This window comes from Herpailurus yagouaroundi, unplaced genomic scaffold (genome assembly GCF_014898765.1).
Source record: "Herpailurus yagouaroundi ecotype Mexico unplaced genomic scaffold, PumYag 67690, whole genome shotgun sequence".
In the NCBI taxonomy this organism is placed as follows: domain Eukaryota; kingdom Metazoa; phylum Chordata; class Mammalia; order Carnivora; family Felidae; genus Herpailurus; species Herpailurus yagouaroundi.
In genome coordinates this window covers 2,176,085-2,190,633 of record NW_024420490.1, presented here as the reverse complement: position 1 = coordinate 2,190,633, position 14,549 = coordinate 2,176,085, and the positions used below count along the sequence as shown (strand labels likewise).

At 39.8% G+C, this 14,549-nt stretch overlaps 1 pseudogene; it reads right to left on the bottom strand.

Moving 5' to 3' along the window:
- Positions 1–3,051: 3,051 nt before the first annotated feature.
- On the bottom strand, positions 3,052–3,636 carry LOC121025665 (60S ribosomal protein L17-like; annotated as a pseudogene).
- Positions 3,637–14,549: the final 10,913 nt, after the last annotated feature.

Genomic DNA, 14,549 nt, shown 5'->3' with positions numbered 1-14,549 from the left:
GAAACCATTTAAAAATGTCAAGTAATAATCTCTAAGGGGGAAGAGAACTACAAAGCAAATCACTAAAATCAGCTATTTATCATTAATTTCCTTTTCCTAATGGAAATGACTGACTCACACCTTTGCTGAATTCCATTTTGGGCAACAATATTTTTTATGCTAATCTGAGAGCTCATTCTTCAAAGAAAATATATGAAAACAATCTTATTTTAGGCCTTAACTGTGGCTCAGATATGTCTGGTGAATTTATATATCTATAAACTAATTTGCATAAACACACTTGGCTGAAGGAAGAGGAAGTTGCTCTATCACCTAGGGAAGAGTCAAAAATGGTCTTTTGAATATAGGTCTCTGGCCAGGGCCTGCATACTTATGTTTGAACTCTCTGGAGAAATAGGATAATAGGAACCACGTAGGAACCCATTTTCATGAGAAATTCTGAATACGTAGGTCCAGGATGCATTGTACTATAGCTCTGCTGAGGACTGTGGAAGAAGGCTGCAGGGAACACAATGTCTCTTTGGCAACTTGAGGGTTCACAGTTCTGGGGCACCTGGGTGTCCCAGAGAGGCTGGCTGTAATGATGAATAGCACCAAGTAGCAGATGTTCTTGAGGTGTTCAAGGGGAAGACAAGAAGGCTTCTCATGAGTCACCAGAAAGGACTTTGCAAAATCAGTGAAGTCTGAACTTTTCTTTCTATCATGACCACTTTAGTACCCTAGGCTGGAGAAACTTGGGTTGATACTGAATGAAAACGATACCATGTTTCACATGCATCAATGTCATATGCCTTTCCAGATAATAATTGTGGAAATGTATGAATGGCTTTTAATTATGTGAACAGAAAATAGAAAAATCTATATAAAATAAATGTAACTAGGTGGGCAGTGTTGTGTCATCTTCCTAGTTTATATCTCCAGAGCATATTTTAAATATATCTATTGTATGCTCCACTGAGCGCCTGCCTGGTGAATGGGAAAAGCCCTGGATTGGTGGGGGTGGGTGGGTCAGGAGACCTGAATTCTTTGACCATAGGCAAATTTTGTATGCATGATTAAATGGTTAACCCTATCTCTTCATCCCTTCTTAAATCCATACCCTCAGCAGTGCCTCATCGTGGGCAGAGAATATTTCTTTGCCCCTTGACTTTGGGCTTGGCCATGGAACTTACTTTGGCCAATATAACTTGTGGGTGGAAATAACAGTCTTTCAGTTCCAAGTCCAGGACTTAAAAGGCCTTCTGTGCCTCTACTTGCTTTTTTGTGCCTCTGCCATTACTAAAGGAAAACCTCCTCCAGTTAGCCACTGGTTCAAGGAAGATAAGAGTCATTTGGAGCAAACCCAAGGATATAAAATGTGAAAACAGAACTCCTCTAGCCACAAAAAACCTAGATCAACCAAACCCCAAATCAGCAAATGCCCAGAAATGCATTAGCTAAATACATGCTTATTGTAAGGTGCTAAGATACTACAGGTGTTTGTTATGCAGCCATAGCTGACTGATACATCTGATGATCTTTCTGGAGCATCCATTTCTTCATCTGTAAACTGAATAAGCTTACTACATAACCTCAGATCTCTTGTAGCTTTAACTTTTTTTTCAAAACTCCTTTTCACTTCTATATAGCTGAATATTTTTGTCTTTTCTTGTACTAGTAAAGTGCATTGATTTCAGGAAGTGCTGCTCCTGTGGTTAGACATGTCAGTTCTGTATTAATGAAACTCATTGGGCAATAGAAAGTCTTTCAACCATAGCTAAGGAGCTACATGAAATGTGCATAGATTGAGCCTCAGATAAACAGTATACATTTAATTTCTGGCCTTCAAAGTAAAAGTTTCAGAAAGAGCTCCTTGTCTCTTTATTGACTGAAAACAAGTATGTCTCCTGGACAGACAAGTGTGAGGAGAAGAAGACTCAGCATCTGCCAGACTCCTGGGAAGCATTTATATTTTTGGCTTATAGAATTCCAACCAAAAGAGTTCAGTCAAGTTTTCCCTTTGGGGACAAGCAATCATTAGCCTCCTCTCTGGTAACATATTTCTGTACTCAATTCTTAAAACAAATTCTTGACTATACCGTATTATTTCTTCAAGAGAAAAATAACGGTATTTAACCTCTTTCTATATAGAAAGTTAACTTTCTCCTTTGTTTTTCTTCCTTTTCTTTGCTGCATTAGAAGTATCTACTTCACCAGCAACACTGCTTCTAGAGGTAGAATGCAAACATAGAGCCCTCCAGGCTAATAAGTTTTAAGTGGCAAAGATTTGGTTCACCAAGCTCTATTGAGGAAAAAAAGAGAGAGAGAAAGATATGTGTGTGTGTGTGTGTGTGTGTGTGCGCACGCGTGTGCGTGTGGGCACATGCATGCAGATGTGCAACAGATAAGTAAATAGGGTGTAGGGCTGAACCCTGGAAAGACTAGGGGTGGAAAAAGATATTGGTGTGGTAGGCTGAAAAATGTCCCCACAAAATATATCAGGTCCTAATCTCTGAAACCTGTAAATGTTACATTATACAGAAACAAGATCTTTGCAGATGTGGTTAAGAATCCTGGGATGGAGAGATTATCCAGGATTATCAGGGTGGGCACTGAATGCAATCACACATATCCTTATAAGAAAGAGGTAGAGGGAAATTTGACAGACAAAAGAAGGGAAGGCAACATGGCCATAGAGGCAGACGTTGGAGTGATGCAGCCACAAACCAAGGACGCTGGCAGCCACCAGAAGCTGGAAGAGGCAAGGAATGGATCACCCCTAGAACCTCTTGAGGCAGCCCAGGCCTGCTGATGCCTTGATTTCAGCCTAGTGATACTGTGAAGATCCTTAAGTCAATCATATCTGCAAAGATCTTGCTTCCATATAAAGTAACATCTCTCTCTCTCCAACCTCAACCTTCTGCTGCCCAAGCAGATGTTAAACTGGGGAATGAGATAATGACTTCTCCTCATTGTAGGTACCCTGATCTCTAGGAATTGTTTTATTCCTCCAATGGCTTTCCTTGTGAAAGAAAAAAATTTTTATATATTTATCTTTTTGTTCTGTTTTTGCTTTTATTTGCATTTATTTTATACAGAATTTACCTCCGGGCCATAAGTTTTTGTTTCTTCAGTTTCTTCTGAGATAGCTTATTCTTCTGTGCAACTTCTTCTTCTGGTTTAAGAACAATTTGGTCTTTTTTCAGTAAGGATCATCTCAATGTGGCAGGGAGAGCTCATGTTTGGGCTAATCCAACCATGAGCCTTGTAAGTTCTATGCTGTGTCTTGTGGGCTTGTTTCACCTGGATGTGCTCAATGACCAGAGAAGCTCCATCTAAACCCTTAAGTTCAGCATTACTTTCTGCATTTTTAAGCATGTGCAGCAAAAAGTCAGCACTCTTTTTGGGCCACCGACCCTGTGTCCAGCCCTACTGTTTGGCCTGGGTGCACCTGTCAATCCCATCATTGTAGCAATGGAATTGTACACACTGCTTCTGCAAAGTGACATCTTTGAGATATTTGGTGGCTTTTCAGAGATGCATACCCTGGATGGCCTGGGAAGTTTCACTTGTGTTCTTAAAGTGAACACAAAGATTTGAACCTCTTGATGTGCATGATTTTGTTGGCTTTTCTGGGTCAAGTGAATAATGAACCATTTTCAGAGATCACCTCATGCTGCTTACAGGAAGAGATTTTTATATATCTATATAATATATATTATATAGAGAATAATATATATAGTTTATATATAATCTACATATTATAGTTATTTATGAAGTCCTATTTTCTAAAACAAGCTTAACAATATAGGCATATATATTCATCACCAAGTGGAACTTTCCTTTTTTTAAAAAAATATTTATTTATTTTTGGGAGAGTACAAGTGGGGCAGGGACAGAAACAGCAGGACAGAGGATCTGAAATGGGCTCTGCACTGGACTGACAGCAGCAAGTCCAATGTAGGCCTTGAACTCACAAACTGAGAGCTCATGACCTGAGCTGAAGTCGGACACTCAACCGACTGAGCCACCCATGTGCCTCACCAAGTGGAACTTTCAATGCAAAGATACATTTACACTTTTCCTTTTTGGGGGGAACCATTATCCATGCCCTAGCCTAAAGACATTCAGGAAATCCAGTGTAATCTGACTTTTCTCATTGTCCCAGTGGCTCTGAACACTGCCCAGAAGCCAATTCAATTCTTCCTGGTTTGTGCAAGGAAGATTAGAGGTGAGGCTGATTTTCTTTATCTCCCTAATTATTAGAAAGCACAGAGAGTCCTGAGGCTGTCCCCAAATCTGGCAGTCTGCTTGATAATCACTCCTCCTTGGCTTCTAAGCACTTCTGAGAAAGGAGGAGATCAGTCTCTGACACAAGCAGCTACTGTGTTATGGATTTATTATCTTAGCCCCCTTTAAGCACTCAAATAAACCTTGGATGCAAAGAAGACTTGTCAGGGGTTACAGAGAAAGCTCTATAAGCTTTAAGTTGTCAATAAAACTCTATTGAATTCACTTTCTCATTCTTCTTCTGCTTGTCTTTAAAACCCCCAATTGATTTTTTTTCAGAATTCACAGTGTCACCCAGCGAGGGCTGTTTCTAGTTGTAGGCAGGGAGTTCTCAATGAAATAGCAGTTATTCGGTGCTGCCTTTGCAAATTCAGCAAGAATATCACATAAAAGGGCCCCCCCCCCACAGGTCTTCTGGGGAGGGATGTGTGTGTTATCTTGGCCAAATTCATTTCTCCTGCTCAATCCCTTTTGGTTGTGCATCTGCAACTTGATCATGCATCATAATAACTCAATTTTGCCTAATCTGACTATACTTGACTGAAAACGAAAAGCAGTATTTATATGATATATTGAAGAATCTGTAAAAGGAAACTTTAAAATTTTAGCCAACTGTAATAGTTTAAATGCAGAGTATCTTTGCCTTATTGCTGTTGACATTTGGGGCTGAATAATTCTTTGTTGTGGGGAGAATATCCTGTACGTCATATAATGTGTAGCAGCACTCCTGGCTTCTACTCACTAGATGCCAACAGTACTCTTCTCTCTCATTTGGGATAACCAAAAACATTTCTAGACATCGTCAAATGTCCCCAGGGAGTGGGGGTTAAGAACCACAGTTTAAGGGCACCTGGGTGGCTCAGTCGGTTAAGCATCTGACTCCAGCTCAAGTCATGATCTCACGGTTTGTAGTTCCGAACCAGACACTGGGCTCTGTGCTGACAGCTCAGAGCCTGGAACCTGCTTTGGATTCTGTGTCTCCCTCTCTCTCTGCCTCTCCCCTGCTCATTCTCTCTTCTCTCTCAAAAATAAAAAATAGGGGCGCCTGGGTGGCGCAGTCGGTTAAGCGTCCGACTTCGGCCAGGTCACGATCTCGTGGTCCGTGAGGTTGAGCCCCGCGTCGGGCTCTGGGCTGATGGCTCAGAGCCTGGAGCCTGTTTCCGATTCTGTGTCTCCCTCTCTCTCTGCCCCTCCCGCGTTCATGCTCTGTCTCTCTCTGTCCCAAAAATAAATAAACGTTGAAAAAAATTTTTTTTTAAAAATAAAAAATAAACATAATTTTTTTTAAAAAAAAGAACCACCATTTAAATTTTAAATCCGTTTTGAGAAGATGCTTGGAGCAGTCAGAGAGATTGTGTTGAAAATATATATTAGAAAGTGTGGTAGCCAGCCTCCAAGATGTTTTCCAGCGATCCTGCTATTCATATCCTTAGGTATTCATACCCTTAGGGATCCTGTCCCACACTGAATAGAATGGACCATCGTAACTAATTGAATACTGTGAAACTAACAGAGTGTGATCTTTTAAGTTAGGTCATAAGAAACATTGCTTTCTTAGATAACTTGCTCTGGGGAACCTTGCTGCCATGTCGTGGGGATCCTCAGCGGCCCTATGGAGAGGTCTACATGGCAAGAGCCTCATGAGTAAGTCACCTTGGAAGTGGATCTTCCAGCCTCTGTCAAGCCATGACATGACTACATAACTGGACAGCATCTTGACTGCAACTTTATGACATGCCCTGAGTTGGAAGCACTCAGCAAACTACCGCTGAACTCCTAATATACGGGAACAGCTTATTGTTTGTTACTGTTTATTGTCATTGCAGCCCTTGAAGTTTTGGGGCAATTTTTTACACAGTAATAGATAATGAATAGAATTTAGAACACATAGCAATTTCAAACAAAGAAAATCTTTCTCTGTCCAATAGTTTGTGTTTTTTAATCAGAGAGGCTTTCTTTGGTCTAAACAAAAATTTAAAAAGTAGAGTACTATTGATCATAGTGTAACAGAAGAAGGATTGAAGCAGATCAACTAAAATTCTTGTTAGGAAGAAACAGAAAGCCTACTTCAACTGGCTATGTTGAGGAAGATGCCTAATTCCTGAAATAATGGGATTTAGCAAATATATACTTGATTTAATGGATAAAAATGTATCTTTGTAAATCTTGGCTTTTTCTACTTAGAATGTCATTATTGGACATTACAATCCTAATTTTTGTTAAAGAATGAAAATAACCAGTTTGTTTTGTAAGATTAAGCTGTCAAGGTGTGTATCAGCTAGCTATTGTCACACTAATGCTGCATAACAAACCAACTCAAAACCCAGTGATGTACAATAACAAATATTTATTTCTTACTCATGCGTCCTGGGGTCAGCTACAGTTTGGCTGATCTTGGATGGGTATGGCTCCAGGCTATGGGTTCAGTTCATCTCTGCTTCACACATCTCCCATCCTCTTTAGCCCATGCCTCTTTACCTGAGGCATGCTCTTTTTATGGCTATGGCAAAAGTGCAAGAGCATAGAACAGAAATACATGATATCATGGCTGTCACTTCTGCCCATATCCCATTGGCCAAAACAAGTAGCATGGCCAAGCGCAACACTAGCGGGGAAGGGAAATACACTCCTCCCATGAAGTTTTGTGGAAATGGGGTATAAAGAATGAATACATGTTAAACAGTAGTCTAATCTACAGGTTGTTTTTGGTTTCTTTTTGTCTGTTTTCTATACATTTATCCTCCTTATACCAATGTAGACAAATACAAACTTATGTTTCACAATTTGCAGGCATGACTTATGCTTCATAATTTACAAAGTTAATTACATGTATTACAAGGCTTCACTTTCTATCACTTTGCTGACAAGTACAATATTTTTTCCCTTTGGTCCATCAGGTTATCATATTAAAACATTATTGGGGGTGGTGAGGCTTATCCCAGGGAGGGGGTGTCACTTGGGATTGCATTCAACAGTAAACAACATGAAATTCAACTTACAGTTGCTGAAGCAAATAGGGGTTTATTTTCTTATGACAAACTGTTCAAAGGCAGATAACCTTGGCTGAATGATATCATCAAACACCCATTCTTCATCTCTTTCTGCTCCATGAACAAAATAAGTTACAATGGCCTTTGCCTTCATGGTTTTAGCTCTACATGTCAGATCTACATTCCAGGCAGAAAGAAAGGATAGAGGACCATGGCAGCTGACAGTCTTCTCTTGCATTCAGAAAGAAAAAAACTTTTCCAGAACCACCCTCAGTAGATGCTCACTTATATCTCATTAGAAAATAAGGTTTCAAGCTTTATAGTCTTTATAACAAGAGACGGCAAGGGTGAAAGCTGTTAGAAAGGGGTGTTGAGACAATCTATACCATCTATCACAAGAGGACACACATGATTCCCCATACCCAACCACAGCTACCTCTAAGCAATCCTTACCTTCACATATCCACGTGCAACAAGTACAAAATACACATCCCATGGGTACCCTCTGACCAAACAATAATCTTGCCCCTGGGACCTCTGTTCCACTTAAGAACTTGCCCATGTGAACCTTTCATCAGGTCACAGAAACTGATCTTGAGTTTTCTGGATTGATTTAGAAGCTGTGATATTCTCAGGCAATGCTATAACTTTTACTGATTTGAAAAATTCTAGAAAAAGCTATTATTTTAAGATTGTGTCCTTAGGCAAGTTACTTAAGTACTCTGGACTTATTTATTTATTTATTTATTATTTGTTATTTTTTATTAAGAATTTTTTAATGTTTATTTATTTTTGAGAGACAGAGAAAAAGAGACAGAGTATGAGCAGGGGGAGAGCACAGAGAGAAGGAGATACAGAATCCGAAGGAGGCTCTAGCCTTTGAGCTGTCAGCACAGAGCCCGACACAGGGCTCAAACTCGTGAACCATGAGATCATAACCTGAGCTGAAGTTGGACACTTAACTGACTGAGCCACCCAAGCGCCCCTGGGCTCATTAAAATAATAATAATAATAATAATAATAATAATAATAATAATAACTATCTTGCAGTGTTGCTGTAAAGATAATAAATTCTTTATGTTTGAAAAGAACTTAATACACTGGCATTTAGAAGTTGAGTTTTGTTACTTACAGCCAAACACATTCCCAATTGGTATATTCAGTGCTTTCAGCATCACCATCTATCACAATGTTTTGATGTAATACTATGGTGAACCAAAGGGGTAGAATGTACTTGTCAAAAAAAAGAATACACCAGGAAGTCTTATAATTAGCAGTTGATTACCATTATTTGTTCTAGCCTACTTCAATTCATTCTGATTGGACAATTCATCCTCATGGAAATACTTGGTAGCTTTGCAAACAGTTTCAAATCATGAAAAGGCTACCAATCATATGTCTGGAAATGGTACCCAGTATTGCTTTCTTCCAGCTGCTAAATCTGTACCATCATTATGTACCAGGTTTCTAAAATGGCAAGATGGTGGGTGCCTGGGTGGCTCAGTCAGTTAAGCATCTGCCTTTGGCTCAGGTCATGATCTACGGTTCGTGGGTTTGAGCCCCGCATCGGGCTCTGTGCTGACAGCTCAGAGCCTGGAGCCTGCTTTGGATTCTGTGTGTGTGTCTCTCTCTGCCCCTATCCTGCTCACACTCTATCTCTCTCTCTCTCAAAAATAAATAAACAGTAAAAAAAAATTTTTTTTAAGTAAAAAAATAAAACAGTCAGATGGTAAGAGAATGAGTGGGACTCTTCAAAGTATGAAGGGAAAACACAGAGTAATATAAAAATATCTTACCTGAGATATAACTTCTAGGCCACATAGAAATTGTCTTCCTCCTTCCCTTCCTGTCCCCTCATCACTAAGGCTCATCTCCTCTCCTCCTTAGTATGGAGACAGGGCATAGGGAAAAAGCAAGACAGTTTCTGCCTGCACCACCTTTTTCCTTTTTATTCCTCAGATTTACTGGTTATAACACTTACACATATGTTCCTTTCTACTCACTGTTCTAATTGGGACTGAGGTCCAACCACTCAGCTAAAAAGTTAACTAGATCAATTATCAATTAGAGTATTCAGTCATTAATTGCACATGACATTAACCCAGATGAATAGACACATGACCTGTTACAAACTCATTGGTAGGTTGAGTGTTCATGCTGAATTTCCCTCAACTTCACACACTAGATGTAATCATACGTTCTCTCCCTTTATTCATCAAAGATTAACCCCAGTAATGTGGGGTGAAGAGAAAGCAACCATCAAAATTGTTAAAAGGATGTATTTTTTCCTATTGTTTAATACCTAGTGATTACTTTGAGTGTGAGAGGGTTTAACTTTAATAACAGCCCTCAAGTTAAAGGTGTAATTTCAAATTTTTCATTCTGCACATACTTCCATGTTTAGATTAATTTTCGTAATCCCAGTAAGTAGGAGGGTGGCTACCTGTTTTGTTCTTTTGCCAACTGAGAAGAAAACGGTGGCAGTGGTGTCTTCTAAGTGTCATTAGTACCTAAACAAAAGAAAGGACAATTCTGACACTTCCAGACCTAGACCCTGGATTTGCTTAGATCATCATGAAAGATCAGGGTTTAAAGGTGCCTTAGTAATCATCCTTTCATTATATAGATGGTTGTTTGTTCGTTTGATGTTTGTGTATATGTACACCGTATGGCAGAGACAATATGTGTGCAACACCTATACCAATAGGTCTGGTACAGTAAGAATGTCTATACAGAGGAGACTTGCCTAAATCAGTCCTAAAAGGTTGACATAGACATTGTGTCACATTCCACAAACAGGGATATGTCCAAATGCCAATTACCCTGGAAAATGTAAGACATCACTTTAATGCCATGCTGATGTTTGATATCAAATTCTTCCTTAAGACCAATGTCTGATAAAGGAGGGTCAAGGGAGCATAAGGATGTTGAGTATGTGAAATGAAAAGGGGAATGAGAAGAGGAAGAAAAGGGGTAAAGACAGGGGCAACTGGAGGGAGAAGAAGTCAAAGAAGCCATGTTACCACTGTGGCTGAATGGTTCTAAATCCTAATGCATAAATATCCATCAGATAAAACCGATGGTTCTCAAAGTGTTGTTTCAGAACCATCAGTATCAGCATCACTGAAGAACTTGTCTGGGCCCTACTCCAGACCTACCAAATCAGAAACAACCCCTGTAGGCAATGCTGGTGTATGCTCAAGTCTGAGAACCACTGTGCACTAAATGTTATCAGTGATGTCCACTTGGGTGTGAATGAGTTCCCATCAGACCATGGGCATCTCAAGGGCAGAGACCAGGGATCACCAATGCATCTCCAGCACTGGAGCAGGTAGGTAGGCATGGAGCCACTTAGTATGTATCACTTGAATCAATAAATTATTCTTATTTGGGAACAGGTAAGTCTTTTTAATGACAGCAAAATTTAATATAGTAATGCTAAGTTGGAAAGAATAAAGAAGGAAGTGTTAAAAGTGGGGTGTGTGAGAAGAATACCAATTTCACAATTTGGGACAGCATTGTCTCTTCCTGTTTTGTTTTTTTAGACCATACTCAGAAATATCACTTAATTTATTTTTATAATGTTTTTAATGTCTATTTATTTTTGAGAGAGAGAGACCGAGACAGTGCGAGCAGGGGAGGGGCAAAAAGAGAGGAAGATACAGAATCCGAAGCAGGTTCTAGGCTCCTAGCTGCCAGCACAGAGCCCAACATGGGGCTGGAATTCACAAACTGTGAGATCATGACCTGAGCAGAAGTTGGAAGTCAGATGCTTAACCAACTGAGCCACCCAGGTGCCCCAGAAATAATCACTTTAAAATCAGGTTCCAAAGTTTATCAGAGGGGAGGTGAGTAGGGGAATGTGTAAAGTAGGTGATGGGGATTAAGGAGTGCACTTGTGATGAGCACTGGGTGATGTATGGAAGTGTTGAATCACTATATTGTACACCTGAAACTAATATTACACTGTATGGTAACTAACTGGAATTTAAATACAGACTTAAAAAAAATAAAAGTGGGTTCCAAGTATTACAGAAATAATTTAATATCCCCTCTCCTTTTTGTTTTCCACTTGGGCAACAGGTTAAAATAGCAATCCATACAATTTGTAACCTGTCATAAAGTTGTGAACCAACATTTCAGATTTAATACTCTTTCTGTGGGGGGTATTTTGTTCACAGAAAATGTTGTTAATTTACATGGAAAACAACAATCCTGCCTGACAGCTTTTTGAAATAAATATTTTCCCATTGAAGTATTTGCCCTAAATAGTCTTCTTGAGATTGTCATATTAAGAGTTCAAAAAAGATAAAAAGGAAGCAAATAAAAGTATTCTTGGTTAGTTATATTTTGGAGTTATGTGGCGGCCTGGCAAAGTCTGGCCGGCCATTGTCAAGGTCACTGTCTAGCGCAGAGGTTCTCAACCAGGGTGATTATGCCTCTCAAGGGACATTTTGCAATGTCTAGAGACAGTCTGGCTGTCACAACTGGGAGCGGGGCTGCTTCTTGCCTCTAGTGGGATGGTGCTAAACATCCTTCAAGGCATAGGACTCAGCTCCTTCCCCACGCAATGAAGAGCTACCCAGCACCAGATGTCAGGAGTGCTGCAGTAGAGAAATATTGGTCTGAGTTGGGAGGCCCTGCTCCCTAAAGTAGGGGAACTTGAGATCAAGAGGGTATGCTATTAGTCATGCCGGGAAAACACATATCAACAGGGACAGTCCCAGGCAAAGTCCCTAGTCTCAGCACCTAAAGGTTATGTGAACCTGGGCAAAGAACATCCTCATCTATAAAATGAGGTGATAAAATTATCCCCAGGTCCCTCCATGCTCTGGCATTTTAGTTTCAAAGACGTGAGCCTTTAGTCTCAAGCATATGTTATTTTTTATGGGTCACCCTGTCAGGTCATAAACTTTTCCAGAGGAGTCCTCTGTCCTATTCATATATCTGTCTCTTTTATTCTCTTAACACAAGCCCTGCAGAAACAATGTTTGTTGAACTGTATTCTTTCCAGCAGATTTACAACTTCCCACACCAGCAAAATGTTAACATGTAAGATTTTAATAACAATCATATTTTGGTCATACTTTTCCATGGGGAATGCAGATGGGGCTTGACTTTCTCTCCTTGAGTTACTACCGTGGCCATATAATTTATCTTCTAACCTAGGACACTTTTGAGAGCAGAAGGGAATGCTGTTAATAACTATACCAGGACAATAGGCATGAACTGGGAAGTATAATTGCCCTACCCAGTTTGAATGTCATTAGAATTCAAATCGTTCACTAAACAGATGTGAGTGGCTGGCAGACATATTATGCCCACCCCTTATGATTGCTGACCCCCACATTATATGGCCTCTTTGAAGACAAAACACAGCTAGTTTCTTTCACTCACCTTGGACAGTATCTGAATCTTTCCTTCACTCTTGCCAGGACCAAAGCTCACCTTTCCCCACATATATTCCACATTAGTGTAGCTGACCTTTGAAAACAAATGGAAAAAGTCCAGACATCCAGCTCACATTCATCCAACTGAGTTTTGCTTCATTCCTTAGCCTATATGTCCGGACAGTATATCCTGTAGAGACTGCCGGAGCCCTTCATGACTCATTTGGGCAGGTGAGGAAAGGGAAGGCTGTGACCCTGTATTCTCCCTCCTTCTCATGAAAATAGCAGAGCATTTATCTCAGGGCTGGGAGACTGTAAGGTAAAAAAAAGTTCCTCCCACTTATGTGCATTTATTTTTTGACCCATTCCCCTCTTCAGAGTGTCCTAGTAAGTATTATTTACCGCTCTGTCCCAAGATCTTGCACAAAATAGATGATTACTACATATTTATTGAGGGAATGGATGGATGGATGAACCACAGAAAAATTCCATTTGTCCCTAGTGTGGACAGAAATTGATGACCCCATGCTGTACCCCATAACAGTCTTGGGACTAAAAAATACTTGAACTAGAAAGTCTCTTTCTCCCTTTTGCTCCCCTATCATTACTTCCTTCACCAAACTGTCAGTTATACACAAGGCACTGTAGCATTCCAGCACTACACTGCTTATTTGAGGCAGAGATATCAACTTGATGAAAGTCTACACCCAATAGGAACCAAAAGAAAGGAAATGTAAATAGAACTACTATATGATCCAGCAACTCTACTTCCAGATATTTATCTGGAGGAAAAAAAAAAAAAAACACGAACTCAAAAAGATATCTGCACTTCCAAGTTAATTCCAGCGTTATTTACAATAGGTAAAACATAGAAGCAACCTAAGTGTGGTTAAAAAACAAATTCAATAGGGGCGCCTGGGTGGCTCAGTCGGTTAAGCATTCAACTCGGGCTCAGGTCATGATCTCGCAGTTTATGAGTTGTCCCCGTGTCGGGCTCTGTGCTGACAGCTCAGAGCCCGGAGCCTGCTTCAGATTCTGTGTCTCCCTCCCTCTGCCCCTCCACGCTTGCACTCTGTCTCTCTCTCTCAAAAATACACATTAATTTTTTTTTTAGAAAAAAAAAAACAAATTCAATGGAGTAAATTTGAAGATCTAAGTGGCTTTATTAAGTGATTCATAAATAGACAGCATCCAATCTAGCAAAGCAGAGGGAAGCTCTGGTCAGTTGTACAAAAGTAAAGTGTTTTTGTTTTTGTTTTTTTTAAATTAAAAAGAGGGTGGGCACACTAATAAGAAAGTTATTAGTAAAAGAAAAGGATTGTTCCAGGCAAGGTTGCTTTCCCTTAGGGGCAATAAAAGGGGGTCTTATCATACAGATTACCTTATCTTCTTTTGGCGGATAGAGAGGGCCCATGTGGAAAAGTCATTGGCTCTCATCAGAAAATTCCTAACTGACCAGTTATGACTACATGCTGGGGGGAGGTTGAAACTATAATTAGATTAGGTATTAAACCCTGGTTTGGGGACTCAGCCTAAGTGATACCATTTTGGGCCTGTGGTTTTCTTTTTAACAGTGTCCATTGGCGGATAAATGGATAAAGAAGATGTGATATAATGCAATATTATGTAGCCTTTAAAAAGAATGAAATCTTGCCATTTACAACAACATGGATGGCCCTTAGGGGCATTATACTAAGTGAAATAAGTCAGAGAAAGACAAATACCATATGATCTCATTTATATGTGGAATTAAAAAAAAAAACCAAGTTCATAGACACAGAGAACAGATGGATGGTTGCTATAGTTAGGGGATACGGAGTGGGCAAAATGGGCAAAGGGAGTCAAAAAGGTACAAACTTGCAATTATAATATAAATCTGTCCATGATATAACGTACATGA